Genomic DNA, 14,398 nt, shown 5'->3' with positions numbered 1-14,398 from the left:
AGTGTAACAAGTCAACATACATCAAATTTTATTATTTTATACTGTGATTTTTCTCATGGCCTTTCCCAAACAGGAGAATGGCCTACCAATTTGGGGTTAATAGCTTTTTAAAGACAGGATCAACGCTGATTTGCAAAAAGGCACATAGGAATCTAAAAGAAAACTTTAAACTTGAGCAATACCCTTAGAATTTCCCAGCCGTTAAGCATTATAGGCCCAATCGTTTCCATCCAATACTTTTTGGTTGTTTCAGTAAATCTCCCCAAGTGGGAAGGGTATGTTCAGGCAGAAGTCCTAAGCTTGCTGTGTGTAGGAACTTAAGCCATGCATTACTGATAAGGCTCACTAAGGCTGAAATTCATTTGGGGTGACTTGTGTTTTTTTGTAGCAGAGATGTTGGCTTCCTGTTTGTGATGGTGCGGTTAAGCCTGACGTCGGCATAGTTTGTCTTTGGTTATTGACTTCAGTTGGCTATAAACAAATTGATGCTGCCTAGAAAAGTCTCCAAAAAGCCCGAATCCCAGCTTAGACATTTCCTTCTAGTATGTTTTTCCACCATTCGCCACATGGACTTGTCCTGTGATTAAACCAATGCAAAAAGACACAAACTTTTATTTCACAATCCTAAGTCTTCCACTGCACTTCCAGAGTGCTAAAATATTTCTAATTAGGAAGACCCAATGAAGGAATAAGTAGTTACTTGGCAAACATTTTTCACTGCAGTAATGTCCCTGTCCTTATTGAATCACATTAATCTTCAGAAATGTTTAAAGGAAAAATAAATTGGTTGGAAAACAAGATTTCCTTTTTGCGATTCTTGAGGGAATGCTTCACTGTGATTAAATACGCTCTCTGGCTGCATGCTGGCATTATCTCTTTAATTTGAAATCCATCAAAGATCTAGCTGCGATAGAGGTAACTTATCGTTTCTTATAATTTATTAATATTGCCATCATTTTTTCTGTCGGTAGAGCCAATGCACGCATTATAACTTTTATGATTACTTCTGAGGATCAGACAGACCCAGAAAAAATGCCTTCTTCCTGCCTTTGAATTAACCTAAATGTTTTTTGTCAGAGGCAATTAGTCGCAATAACATATTTACAAGATGCAGAAGGGAAAAATTTGTACATGATTATACCACTTGATTTAATGTTGATTACGACAATGCCGATTTGTTTGATTTATATGAAACGTGTTTTCCTTACCGTGCCAGTGCATAATTTTTTACAATTTTTTTTAATGAAGCAATAAAAAGAATAAAAATAGACGCATGAAAGTGTAACAATGCTACAGTGGATCATTTTAAAGGACTTTATATTCAGGTGGATATCAAACTGAATCCATTGTTTTGTCTTCCTGAAATCCTTATAGAGATTGTTCCATACTGAAACATCATAATCCTGTTTTCAATTTGTAGATCTGTGAGACTTACATACAAAGTGTATCCCTGATTCAGAACCCACTGGAGATGCCAGAGGTTTTGAGGACTCAAAGCTCCTTGTCTGAAACTATGTGTGGTAACACAATCTCCAAACTTCCATTGTTAGGTGCAACCACTAAAAAATGTGTCTCCTTACAACTCTCCGAATACATAAAAAAAAAGAAAACCTACCAACAATCCATAAACAATGGGATACAAAATAGAAACAACATTATTAAAAATCCTGTACAGCATACACTGACTGTTGATCGGTGGAGTTTGGTGCCTTCTTGTCTTACTAGACCTTGCAGCAGTTTTCAACACAGTGGTCACTCCAGGGTGCTCACTCTTCTTGAGCATCGCTTTAAATTTAAAGACACTGGGCCTGATTACGATAGCGGTGGGACCGCCATGGTCAGGCTGTCGGTGGTGGTCCCACTGCCATCGACCTCTGCAGGACCGCCTGCCGCATTAGGATACGAAGGGCGGAGGCATCTGGCGGAAGGACCATCCGCCTAACATCCAACGGGCTCAAGGAGCCTGTTGGAGGGACAGTAATCCCTACAATAGGGGCGTTGGCTGCTCAGGCACCACCATAGGGATTACGATATCTCCTTCCACCTGTCATTTCATGGAGGTCCGCCTGCCATGGAAAAGCAGGTGGAAAGTGACTTTGGGGGCCTCTAGTGAGCCCCCTTCCCCCCTGGCCCTCAGCTATGGGTTCCGGGGGGGCGCCCCCCTACACATCCATGTACCATGTGGCAGGCACCGCATGGTGCCTGTTACAAGGTGCAGGGATGTTTACAGACATGCCTCTTAGCAGTGAGGCTTGTGCACAAGCCTCAATGCTAAGAGATATGTTTCCGACCACCTCCATGGTGGTCGGATTGTAATTTGTCTGGGGGGACTGCCGATTCCTGGTCGGCCGTTCCCGACAGGATGGCGGTCGGACAAGCGCCTGACCACCATCATAATCAGCCCTACTGTTCTCAAATGGTTCTCCTCCCCCTGCTCCAAGCGTTCTTAAATGCTGAAACTCAATAGGGATGTTTTCAGACCCAACCCCTTTTATTTGTGCTGTTCCACAAGGATCCGTTCTATATCCCACACTTTAACCTTTATGTAGAACCACTAGCTGAAATCTGTAGTGGATTAACAGTCCCCATACGCCAATATACAGACATCACACAAATCTATCGGCAACCACATTCCTCATCGGACATCATCATGCTAAGAATGATCCTTTACAACATCTGACACTGATCGAAGAAGAACAATCTCAGCCTTTGCTAGAAAATGATTGAATTTATTTTATTCTCCCTAAGATTAAAAAAAAACATTCATCCCTGACTGGCTACAGCAAGTGATGATACCGGATTTCCCCTCAATTATATCTCCAGCAGACTCATAAATCACCTTTATTTCAGCTCATTTGAACTATAAAAGTTCACAATGCAGAACAATATGTAAAATTAAAAACATTATATATACTTATCCCAGTTCATAGCAATAAAAAAAGTCATACAGCATAAATTGTCAAACGGTATATCACATAGCTCAGATAAAATCAAAGGAACAAAAACCTCAAAAGAAGTCCTAAAAGGAAACTCGTTAGGGGTCCGCTATGTCCCCCTGGGTTATCTAAGCAGAAAATCAAATATATTGAGGACAGTCAATACTACGATCAAAAGCACGACGATCTGTCATAAAAATAAAATCCATAAGAACCACATAAAATTCATAAAACATCATATAAGAACTGTAGCCCTTTCCTAAATAGCACGATCAATATATATGGCAGCAGTGAAGCAGATCTTGACCGTTTGAAGGTAAATAAAAGTGACTCTACAGTAACGAATGTTGGCTGCCCTGAAAATGGGCAGTAAATAGCGTTTCCTCAGGAAAGAATAAAATTTACAAAATAAAATGTAAGGTGGTCTGTGGAGATTGATCATCACATGAGCATAAAGGAAGTTGTAAACAATAAGTGCCTTTTAACGGTAAAGCATAAAGAAAGTGCACCGTGCACAGCCTGAGTCGCATTAATAGAAATTTGTGGTGTGAGTCTCCCACCCATACTAAGTATGGCGCAGGACTTTCAACCGGGCAAATACCCATATAGGTCTGGACTGTTGGTTTGTCTACAGCACACCGCATTCTGTTCTCCAGGCATTCCTCTAGAAACGCATACTTCAAAGTCGTAATAGAGGTGGCTGAAGCAGTACTAGGAGAGGTAAACAAGTCCTCCAGTCTCATGCTGCGACATAGATTCTGTATGTACTCAAACAAGGAATACTCAAGCAGTGGTCGAATGTAAAGCAGTCTGCGAGCACAGCCTTATTAAAGGATGTCCAGCTTCTGGTCCAGCTTCTAAGTCACAAGAGGAGGGGTTGAATTTTAATAAGGTCATTAATATAGCCAATCCCTACCTCAGTGTGGCAAACAAAGGAACTAGTGCTTTGGGGGACCGCAAGCAGTCTCTTGATAAAAAAGTTTGCAGGTAAAGTTAAGGACGGCCTCCACTGTTTTGGAGAAGGCAGCAGCTCTACTAGTCTTCAGTGGTCCCCAGAAGAGTCGAGTATCAAAGGGGATATTAAGGTAGGTAAAGGTGGGAAAAGAGCCACCGTTCTTTCTGTTCCCTACAAAGGAAACATTCTCCTTCTTCCTTCCCCCAAAAATCATTATGTGGGTCTTGCTTTGGTTGACCATAAGATCTAAACTGACCATAAACTCAAAAAACCCATTCAAGCAGACTTTGTAAGCAATTTGCAGTCCTAGCAATTAGGACTGTATCGCCCGCATAAATTAGTGTGGGGATACTCCGAGCACCTACAAATGGGCAATCAACCCAGTTTACCCTCCAGGCTGTTTATGTAAAAGGAAAACAGAAAAAGGAGCCAGGACGCAGCCTTGGTGTAAGCCCCTAGCTAGGCTGAAAGGTGGTGTGGTTTCTCCACCAGGGCCATACCTTACGTTGGCACTGACGTCATTGTGCAGATCTCTAAGAAAGTTAACAATATAGAGATCAACTCCCATATCAATCATGAAGTCCCACAATGTGGACCTGTTTACAGAGTTGAAAGCAGAACTCAAATCCATAAAAGCCAGATACAACTTACCACACTTTACCACAGTGTATTTGGAAATGAGCAGATATAGATTTAAGGACTGCTCGACTGTACCAAGACTAGAGCAGAAGCCGAATTGAAGACCTGAAAGTATGTTACGTTCCTCAGCACAAAGCTGTCAACGGTCCAACAAAATTCGAACCATAATCTTTGTGGTGGAATTAATCAGTGAAATAGGCCGATAGCAGTGGGGGTAATTCTTCGAGTCCTTTTTAAAGATAGGAATGGTGGTTGCATGGGACCAGCACTTAGGAGGGCCGGTCACTAGCACAGCAGTAAGGATGTTTGTTAGTAAAGGGGCCCATAGTGAGATATTAGTTTTAATCATTTCTGAGGGAAGCCAGTCTGGACCAGGAGCACGCTCAACCGGACTACCAGCCACAGCCCGCATAACCTCTTACAGTTCATGACAGGACTCGCAGGATACTTTGCGGAATGCAGGGACACATTTGCGCTACTTGTCTTAGGCTGCGGAGGGACTACAAGATATCATCAGGGATCTCTTGGTTTCCTGAATAAGGGTCAGCATAAAGCTCAGTGAAATGGGCAACCCAGGATTCAGATAGAATACCAGTGTTAATGCCTGATTTTGCCTAAAAAACTGCGATTAACTGTTTCCCAAAAGGCCTAACCGTCCCTAAGTTTGCTTGCCTGGACCAGTGATGAAAATGCTGCCTTTCTGATAGTGTTCTTTCTGACTTTGAGATTGACATCTTTGCACCGCACCCTGATCTCTGGCGGATTGCCTTAAAGCAACGATTAGCTAGTTGTGCGGCTGGGTGCAATTGGCATCTAGCCACTTTATAGGTGGCTTGCGTCTCCTATTATGCGAGACTAAAAAAAGATAAAGTGCTGCTCCACAGATCTGACTAAAGCTATTGAGGAGGGCAGGACCCCACCCCTGTGGGTAATCCTCTGATAGGATAGACAAACCAGTCTGAAAAGAGAATAAAATCAATTTGACTAAGTGTAGCTCGCCCCACAAATATTGGTGTAGTGTTAGCTGTTGAACTTAAAGTATCAAAAGAAAAATTAAGATTAAGTTTAGCGAACAGCAGATTCAATTCATCACCAAAAGAACAATGTGCAAAATGGGTGATAGAAACCCCATTCTCATCCTCCAATCCGCAAAATTTTTCATGGGAATACTGACAAATTTTAAAGTTGAAATCCCCTAATAGAACCAAAGCACAACCACCATGTGTGTTGCAGATACAATTCTCAATGTCCTTAAATAAAGAACGTGCTAAGTCGACCGTAGAATAGTCAAAAACAGTGCTGTATAGATTTATCAGCACCAATCTAGAGGTAAAACACTGAAACAGAATCATCTGATAATATACTGAGGCACACTATGTCCATAGTGCCTTTAAAGAAAAGGAAACAGAAACAAGCGTGAGCAAACCACCCTTGACCCTGCCTATATTACTAGCCACTGCTGGCGTGTAGCAAACCCATCCACAAATAGAGGGACAATAAGCCACCAACAGACTCTTCCCTTGAAATGATATAACACTTGTCTTATCCAAGATTAATCACATTAATAAAGTTGCCAAAACAACAAACTTTTATCTTCATACGCTCAAAAAGTAAAACCCATCTTGCAATCAGAAGACATTGAAACTGCAGTTTATGCATTAATTCTTTCTCACCTGGCCTTCAGTAATTACGTTTTTGCAGGGGCACCACAATTGGCCCATATGCTTCTAAAACCTTTTTGTATTCCACAGCCAGACTGCTATACTCTGCCTTGAAATTCAACCATGTATCCCCAAATCCAAATTGAGCAACACTGGCTCCCCATCAAGACCAGAAAGAATTTCAAATTGGGGTGTATAGCTCTCAAAGCAATTCATTCCAAAACACCCCCATATTTGATCTGCTTAAGATCTCTGGAGGCTCAAAAGAATTCACATGCAAGAACAACCTTCTTCTTGAAATTCCCTTATTCCAAATATCACTTGCCTCTCATTTATCATTCTCATGAGTTATCTCTTTATTTGGGAACTCCTTGACCTTGGAAATCAGGACTGCACAGCCTCTTCTTTCTTTCTGCTGTTTTCTGAAGGAGTTGCTGTTTAGAATATACCTGACTCACTACTTTGTATTGAAACTCAGAGTCAGCGCCCTTTTACCTGTTTTCACTTGTTAAACCGTCCTCTGTCCATGAATTACTAATCATCCTCCACATTCTTCCCTCTTCCACTCTCTCTTTCTGATCCTATCCAACCCCTACCTCATGTCCGCTTCTCTCTTCCTATATCTCTCCTCTACCCCATTCTCCGATCCCTTTTCATCATTTTCCTCTTCAGCCCCTTTTATCACATTTGGTTGACCTCTCCTTCCAACACTTAGGTGCCGATTACGATCCGGTAAAAACCGGGTACGAACCGTCGGTCGGAGCGTATTCTCCGTCCGACTCGTACCCGGTCATAAAACATTACAAACATGGAATTACGATTCGCACGGAAACACCATTTCCGTACGAATCGTAAAAAACACCGACCGACGAAAATATGCATACGAATGTGATCCGGGAATGCTGCGACGTGACGTCGGGACGCTTCCAGGCAGCGTTTCACGACCCAGGAATTACGATTCGAACCGACAGCAGTCCGGACGGCAATATTTTTACGGCACCCAAAAAGTGTCGGAAATGCGAAGTACGGCGCGAAACGACCAGAGTAGGTGACCCGGTAAGCGCCGTACCCCCCCCAGCCCCCGCATGTACGCGCCGTACCCCCCAGCCCCCGCATGTACGCGCCGTACCCCCCCCAGCCCCCACATGCACGCGCCGTACCCCCCCCAGCCCCCGCATGTACGCGCCGTACCCCCGTGTATGTACACCCGAGTACGTGTCGAACCCCCCGTGTATGTACACCCGAGTACGTGTCGAACCCCCCCGTGTATGTACCGTCGCGCTGGGGGTACGCACCGTACATACACGGGTGGGGGTACGACTCGAACGTACACGGGTGTACATACACGGGGGGGTTCGACACGTACACGGGTGTACATACACGGGGGGGTTCGACACGTACTCGGGTGTACATACACGGGGGGTTCGACACGTACTCGGGTGTACATACACGGGGGGTTCGACACGTACTCGGGTGTACATACACGGGGGGATTCGACACGTACTCGGGTGTACATACACGGGGGGGTTCGACACGTACTCGGGTGTACATACACGGGGGGGTTCGACACGTACTCGGGTGTACATACACGTGGGGTACGGCACGTACATGCGGGGGCTGGGGGGGGTACGTCGCGTACATGCGGGGGCTGGGGGGGTACGGCGCATACATGCGGGGGCTGGGGGGGTACGGCGCGTACATGCGGGGGCTGGGGGGGTACGGCGCGTACATGCGGGGGCTGGGGGGGGTACGGCGCGTACATGCGGGGGCTGGGGGGGGGTACGGCGCGTACCGGGCACCTGTTTGGACGTCTCCATGGTTGCTATTGGAGTTCGGTGCGGACGGTCTTTTAACCATACGGTTGTACTATCGGACGCCCGGGACGGATCGTGATTCCCCGGTCGGACTTCGCTTTTCACGTTTGTACGGTAACTCGTCCGAGGACGTGTCGGACACTTTTTCCGACCCGAGGACGTGTGGGGAATTATTCCCAATGCGACTCGTATGGGCTTTTTACCGTGCAAATCGTGATTGCCAGTTTGTACGGCACTTGTACGATTCGTACGGTAAAAAGACCGGATACGAGTCGTACGGGAATTTTTTTTACCGGATCGTAATTGCCACCTAAATCTCCACCATAGTCTCCCTTCTGTCTATTGCCTCTTTTCACCACCCTTCTTCCAGCTTGTTAGGACTTTTATGTAAGACAATGCTTCACATTGATAGTTTTCTCTAAGTCGCATCAGTTACCTTGGTGATTATACAGAATATAATAATCTTTAGCAAATCATTAATTAAATAAATGCATTAATAAATCGGTCATGCTTGTTTAATAAAATGTCTGGTAAATAGCTTTGATGGGTTACATACAGTGAATAACAAAAATATCAATTAAAAAATATTGTGAGTTTAAAAATATCTCGTGAAAAATAATGTCACTACAAAGATAATCTTGAAACAGAATATAGAAGTTAAGGCTATCATCTTTTTTTAATCTAAATATTATAATATTTAAAAATGTTGTTGTGTATAATATTGTTCACTTTAATATAGTTGTATTAGATATTGTTTTCATTTATTGCAATATATTTCTGTTATTATATTAACTTTAGGTGTTTATATTATTCATGCAATTATTTTACTTTTTCTAAGTACAGTTTGTAATTTTGAATGGGTAATGATTTTAGTCAATTAATTTGTTATTTATAATTTAACAATGGATTGTTGGATTTGTATAGTAATACACTGGGAAGTTATGTGAATTATAAATTATCGGTTTTCTTCCAATTTGTAGTGCCAAATATATAATTAGTTTTTGATTAATTAAATAATCTGATAATTTAGTTAAGTGTATATATTTTGTTTGCATAGTTACATTTATAATTGTGATTTTAGTTACACGTTCTTGGGTATGCAGAGGAACAGTGCGTACATTGAAATGGAAATAGTAAATGTAACCCTTTCCAAAGTCCAACACTCTGCCTGCTTTTGAATATATTGGAGAGGGTATAGCAAATATAACCCCTCTAAAGTTCCACACTTTCCCTGCTTTTGCTTACGTTGGAGTGGAAACATTAAATCTAATCCTACCAAAGTCCATCACTTTTCATACTTTTGCTTAATTTGGAGTTAGATTAATCTGATTCCTTTGAAGTCTAACTCCTTCTCTAGTGTTGTTTATCCTTGATTGTTTTTTTTGTAATATTTCGTATTTTTTCTTTAATGTTTATTTAATTTTTTTTAAATGTCAGTTTACTCAAAACTACTTTTTTACATTATTTACTAATTGCGATGTTCTTGTTAATATATGTTTGTTGATTTTAATTTTCAATTTTTTGTTAATATTGTCAATGTCATTTATTATTTAAAAAATATATATGAATGGATATAAATATATATACACATATATTTTATTTAGTTCACAGTATTACAACTATTTTTATATTAATTGTACAATTTAAATTAGGTTACCTATATGTTTTGGGTATGTATATGGTGGTTGTTACATACTTATTTGCTAATATATTTAATTTGATTTATTGTAAAAATTATCGATTGTTTTTATATTTTTGTAAATAATATATATTGTTAAAACTATTTATTTGTAATTATATTATTTTCTGGTTTAATAATTTCAATAAATTACTTGTAATGCTGCATAAATTAAACATGAAATATTCCTACTTCTTTTGACAACATTCTTTTCCATAATATTTTTGACACTATGTTTTGGTAGTTTACATACATACATAGTATATAAACGCAATATTTATAACTGCTGGTAAATTGCATGTCTTGCGCCTATTAGTTTATGGAGAAACTCAACTCTGTAATTCATGAATGTCCAGTGTTGTTTTACATGAGCCAAATCAATGGCAAATTTCAAAATATCTCCCAGAGAGATACTCTGAGTACATTTACAGACAAATACTCTAATTCTGAAGCCTTTTCATATTCAATTGCTATATAGAAACTATTGTAGGATTCAGGAGAAGAGAACGAGAACACTCAAAGAAGAAAGTGACTTGGAATAGAGCCTGACTTAGAAGCATGCTGTAGGAATATGGCACTTAGCAGTACAAATAAGGTATTACAATCATCAGTGTTCTTCCAAATCAAATTATCTGTATAAAGAATATTTCTTGCTAAGGAAAGTAAGCTCAATTCAAACAGCAACTTCTGAATGGCCAGACTTGCGTTGGATTTCAAAATGTGCCTCTTGATTCTGACAACTGTGAGAAAGACACTTCTGGTAAAGTTTTAAAATATGATTTGCTTTAGTAAGCAGGAAATCAGCATTCAAAGAGCTAACAAAGCTGAGGGCTCAAACTGGAAGCTAGTGATTGTGTCCATATATGCGAATAATACTGGAAGCGGTGTGGTGCTGCGGCCAGGGTGACTGACTCCGGAATCTGGGGATCACGGTTCGATCCCCGGAGCTGGTGGCAGATTAGCCCAGCACCATGTGACTCTGGGCAATAGCTTGCTTAATCTTCCCGACGGCCCCCAGCGCCTAGAGACCCGTACGGGTGATTGCTTGCGCTTTACAAATGTGGATTATTATTATACCTCCCAGAAAACAAAATCACAGTCAAACAGAACATTTACCATGCTTCAGAGTTTTGGTATAGGGTAAAGTTCACTTTTGCCAAAGGCGCCATGATGCTGATTGATTTTAATAGACTAGTGATGATTGATGGAAAACCACCTGGGGATAAGATCATATGAACATCCGCCTAAATCTAAGAGCAAAGGCATTATTTCAAGTGTTTATTTGTTTCCTTCTTTCCTTCAGCTGGGTTTTAATAGTGATGAGTGTGGGGATGGGTGGTCTGAGCTAGCGTGCGGACATGAGAGATGCATCTTATGGCATTGGATCTCATCCAGCTGTGTGCTTGAGTCTTTTGATTCTAAATATTCACACTGTGTGGTGTTGAGCTAGACGTGTGTGGCTTGTATCTGGTTGTGCAATTTAGACTTCTCCAATGCGCATGCAGGACATCCATCTGATCTTCTTTCTACAGAATCATAATACTCCTCCTCCAATCTCCATTAAACCCTTCGGATGGAAGACTTTGGCTGACAAGTCAGTAAATGAACATAAGTTTGTATATGGTGATCTGGTGCCCTATGAAATGTGTTAGAAATGTGGCTTGACATGTAATGCTTCAATGTGGGATATGCCCTAAGTGTTATGAATTTCTTTTTTCTGGGGAGGCTATCCTTCATTTATCTGTACTGTGCTTTCTTTCTTTTATGGAAATACTGGCAAAATTCCATAAGACTGAAGTGGTTTGATGGTGCGTGTTGTGATACTGTGTGATCTCAGGTGGTTGGTGAGGTGTGAAGTGAAGTGAGCAAGAGAGCAATTCTCTGATGCCTCCCATTAGCACCTTTATTAGAGTGCAGCATTTTTAAAGGGTTATTCAGTATAGTAGTAGATGCAGAACGAATTCAAGCCAGTGGACACAATTAGATGACACAAGGTCGTTTCACCCTCTGGCATGCATGGAATATCCCAAATCATTCACCCGCTGCATAATCATTGTTGAAGCTCTCATTATGAGCGCATATTCTTATGGTTCACATCGCTATGCAGTGTATATGGGAGAAGAGGGGGATGAGGTACGTTAGGACATAAAAGATTCAGGAAGCAGGAAGAAAGGCTGTTGGACAAGGTGGAGTTGAACAGTCTTCTTTGAAAGTGAAAACTGACGTTCTCCACATGAAAACCTTAATTTTCCCCTAAGCTGCAAAAAAGGACCACAACTTCAGCAGTTCAAACTTGCAAGAAAGAATGAAGTCCTATTATAGTTTTGTATGTAAATATTCAGCCAGATCGAAGTCTCAGGATGCTGCCCGTTGAATAGATTAACTTCTCCTTTACTCCTTCATCCAGATGATTTATTGAGGACTTCCAAGATCAATTGACTATTAGCACTCATTTCATTTCAAAAGTACAGATCAGCAATTTCTATTGAAATTTCTTTTTGAATTATCGCACCAACTGTTTCTCTATGGCCCGTCTGCAGCTTCCACTGTGGAACAAAAAACATATTCTGCACTCAGACTCAGTATATTATTAAGAAATAGTTCAGTTGTTGTTTATTTCTACAAAACGTCCTCATTATGAGAATGAGTGCATACAAATTCTAAGGCTTCGAGCTGAACTCCCAATATCTTTTTATCCTTCTCAGTCTTTTAGCCCTCTAATGAAAGCCTTAACAGTATCTCAAAAAAGAAAAACTGCTGGTACAAACTTTGCTAATGTCCACAAACATAGACACCTTACTAGATAACAGTTTTCAAAATGATGGTTATTCCAGCAAAGATGTACTCATGCACAACATTCAAAAGACTGTTTATTACAAACATTAAGTTTAATAAGTAGTTTGCATGGGACATGGTTAGAAATGGATATTACACAGAGCTGTACAGTTGTGACCACAGAGTTTTTGTTTAGTAGGTGAAGAGAAAATCAATGCATGGGTGACTAATGTGGACTGCTGATAAAAAATCTGTGGTTGCATAGGTCTGGATGCAACGTTCACAAAGGATCTCTGAGGTTCAATTTTCTTCCAAGTACCCTAGGAGTTTTGCTGAGATAGTTATGATTAAAGAGAATGAGCTTTGACCTTCCTGTTTTGGTTCTAAAGTTACATGGAAGTCACACCAATTTGCATCACTTGGCTATGTAAGGCATCAAAAACATCCTGACTATGTTTAGGAGCATATATATTAACTGGCAAATTAGTATTTTCTGCCATGGATGGCTGGCCTTTACATATCTGGGCCGAGTACTTGATGTAAAACCTTGCAATTCACAGTGTGGATTACAAGAATTGAAAACCCTAATTTTATCACCACAAATATTTGGAATTTTTACATCAGAATAACCTTTAATATATTTACCTGAGATCTTTATGCTTTTTCAAGTCAGTGTTAAAGTTGTTTATATTTAGTGAATGTGTGGTGGAACTAGCTAGTGTTGTAGAGTTGTGTTGAAGTTGCTATGAAAAGTGGCATATTCATCCATCAACGTATAAATAACTCAAATATATAGCATATGTGCCCTTCTTCCTATATTCTGCAATAATGTAGAATCCACATGGTCTCATGCTTTGTATGTGGTCTCCAGAATACATTTTTCTTTCTCGCCACTGTGATAGCCCTGTGTCAGTCCCATGACTCTGGGCCTGATTACGAGTTTGCCAGACAGGGTTACTCTGTCACAAACGTGACAGATATCCTATCTGCTACATTACAATTCCATTATATCCAATGGAACTTGTAATATGGCGGACCGGCTTATCCGCCACGCTTGTGACGGAGTATCCCATCCACCAAACTTGTAATCAGGCCCTCTGTATCTTCTGATAACATTTTTGTCTTCAAACCTCTGGTTGTATGAGAATCCATGTATCCATTTCCTTATGTTTAAATAGTGCTACACCCTAACACACTGGAGGCAAATATCTTAGCGTATCATCGACTGGAGGGTTGAATCAACTTCACATTCTTCTGCATTTAACACAATGAGATAGGAGTTGATAAATAGGACCACCTTTTTTTTCCAATCCTTCAACACTTTGATATGTTAAACATCCTTGCTTGATTGCTGGGTCAGCTCCATGCCCGTTGCTACCCTCAGGGCCAGACTGGGAACACAAACCAGCCCTGGCATGGACCGTCTCCGGGGGTGGGTGTTGGTGAGAAACACTGCTGCTGCGCTTTTATTACAGGGGGCCGATATTGCAGCACTGCTGCAAAACCAGCCCCCAGTAACAAAACCAGCCCCAACCCTTACATCCCACCGGGAAAACACCTGGTGCCCGCTACCGCCAGTCCGGCTCTAGCTACTCTTGGTACAACCCTGTTGTTAAAAGTCATGAAGGCAGCAGCTGGAATGAACGTAAGAAGAGCTTTAAGACCTGTTAACTGTTGTATCCACTATTTGCCATTCCTCTATCCCCTTAATAGCAAATATGAAAGGCTAATGATGGAAGGAGGAGTCAACCCTGGGTGTTTCGGAAGTGAGCCTCATGCTTTCTGTGTCATTGTGTCCAAGTTGCGCCTCACTGACGAGACCCAACACGGCTGACACTGCTCTGGGGTTTGTTTGACTTCGCATTCAGAGGGAATATAGCCTAGCAGTTAATGAAGGACTGTTCCAATTGGAGCACACCCAAGACTGATTTACATATGGC

Source organism: Triturus cristatus, chromosome 10 (genome assembly GCF_964204655.1).
Source record: "Triturus cristatus chromosome 10, aTriCri1.1, whole genome shotgun sequence".
Taxonomy (NCBI): domain Eukaryota; kingdom Metazoa; phylum Chordata; class Amphibia; order Caudata; family Salamandridae; genus Triturus; species Triturus cristatus.
This window is presented reverse-complemented; position numbering follows the sequence as displayed.